The sequence below is a fragment of the Gekko japonicus genome, unplaced genomic scaffold (genome assembly GCF_001447785.1).
Source record: "Gekko japonicus isolate JY-2015 unplaced genomic scaffold, Gekko_japonicus_V1.1 scaffold4492, whole genome shotgun sequence".
Lineage (NCBI taxonomy): Eukaryota > Metazoa > Chordata > Lepidosauria > Squamata > Gekkonidae > Gekko > Gekko japonicus.
Genome location: NW_015172146.1, coordinates 33,386 through 35,650, shown reverse-complemented (window position 1 = coordinate 35,650; position 2,265 = coordinate 33,386).

The following is a 2,265-nucleotide window of genomic DNA, read 5'->3' as shown; positions in this document are numbered from 1 at the left end:
ACCGGCATTAAAGTGGTGAGCGAGCGATTGGACCACTGCATAAATTAGTTTGCTCTGGAGCCATCCCTTCCTGAGCGAAGACAAAAATCTGTGAGCCGGAGGCTAACAAACTGTGAGCTGGCTCACACTCACTCAGCTTAGAGGGAACACTGGTCTGGAGGCTCGTTGTAATGTCAGGAGATCTCCAGGCCTAACCTGGAGACTGGCAAGGTAGAATCCTAGAATCACAGAGTTGGAGGGGACCTCCAGGGTCATCTAGTCCAACCCCCTGCACAAGGCAGGAAATTCACAACTACCTCCCCCCCACACACACACACCCAATGACCGCTGTTCCACGCCCAGAAGAGGACGTGTATCCAAGGGTAGAAAACAAAGCCGGAGAGGAATTTTTGACCTGGACAGGGCTGGTGGGTTTTCTTTCGTGCCTCCTTCACGTCTAGGTTACAGTGCTGAGGTGAGGGCAGATTTATACAGTTGCCAACCTCCAGGCGGGACCTTGAGATCTCCCAGAATGACAAACGATCTCCAGGCTACAGAGATCAGTTCCCCTGGAGAAAGCGGCTGGTTGGGGGGGGGTGGGGGGGGTTCCATGGCACTGTACCCTGCAGAGGTTCCTCCGCTTGCATTCCCAAACCTCGCCCTCCCCGGGCTTCATCCTGAGACTTCCAGGAATCTCCCAACCTGGAGTTGGCAACCCGATTGCAAAACGCGCCTTCGGGACTCGAGCTAGCTGCAGAACCGCTCCACCCACAACGTACAGGCTGACAGGGGCAGCCGTTGCCAATGCTTCCTCTAAGCCGTGGAGTCTCGCGAGCAAAAATCCTACTTTGTGAGCTGCTGGCATTCAAGTTGTGAGCCAGCGACTCGGCCGATGCATCAGTCAGTTTGCTCTGGAGCCCTCCTTCCCGAGCGGAGACAAAAAAAATCTGTGAGCAGGAGGCTAAAAAACTGTGAGCCAGCTCACACTAACTCAGCTTAGAGGGAACACTGCGCCCGGTCAGCCCAGTTCTCACTTGGAGCCTTGGCCTTTTCAGTGCTCTGTGACTTAAGAAGCCGGTGGGCGATCAGATGCAAGTCGGGGGCAGTGTCCCCTCTAAGCTGAGTCAGTGTGAGCTGGCTCACAGTTGTTTAGCCTCCGGCGCACACATTTTTGTCTTCGCTCAGGAGGGATGGGGCTCCAGAGCAAACTAATTGATGCAGCAGCCGAATGGCTCGCTCACAGCTTTAATACCAGTAGCTCACCAAGTAGAATTTTCGCTCACAAGACCCCACAGCTTAGAGGGAACATTGCGGGGGGAGAGAATCCAGTCGAATCAAGTGTTCGGCTAGCACATCATCTCTCCCCTGCCGCATCCCACAGTCTACGTCAGACGAATCAGCCCCTCACCCCCATATAGAGGAGTGTTCCCCCCACATCTCCTCTAGGCCAGGCCCACCAAAAGGATCACATGTCAAGTCCACTGCTTTGGGGCCGGCACGTGCCCCAGGAGAGAAGGGCAAAAGGCGCTTCCAACTGTGCCTTGGACCACAGAACCTATCCTGGCTGCCAGAGGCCTGCACCGCACAGCAGCCACCGCCTCCAGGAATTCATGCGCCAGGTATAAACTGAGCCGCCGCCGCCTCCCCTTCCCCCTTATCGAAACGTCCGCCAAGCTCCATTAGAGCCGGCGATAATGCGAGACACACTGCCAATGTCATTAGCACGCTGAAGGTGAGCCGCGCCGGCCCGCTCTCTCTCTCTTAATTAGCGTCGGCGACTCTGCCGCATTTCCGCACGCTGGATCGCACGGCTGGGCCTTTCCCCCCCTCCAGGTTGTGCGCGGCTCAAAACGCAATATCCACCCGGGCGGCCTTCTCCACGGATCTCCTTGGCCTGCGTCAACCCCGTCTGTCGTTCGAGCGTTATCTCTGGGAGCCCCGCCGTTCCTTCAGATCCCGCACAAAGCCAGCCGTCTGAGCTCAGGGCACAGTGGCGAAACTGTGTGTGATTTCATAATGGCACAGATTAGGGGCCTTTCAGGGACCATAAAGGCATCGATGTGGCGCCCCGGGAAATCTGGTGTGCCTACGATTAGGCTTGGCAGCCGGGGCTCTAGTCGGCCTGGAATTGCTCTCGCATAGAGGGGGACGGCCAAATGTCTCCGCTGGGCCCCCACGCTCAGCGACAGGCCGGGACCAGAGCCAGAGCACAGACCGGGCACCCTTTCAACCGCCGCCATCCCAGACTCGGACAGCCTGTCCAACGGCCTTCTGTTTCTCCGAAGG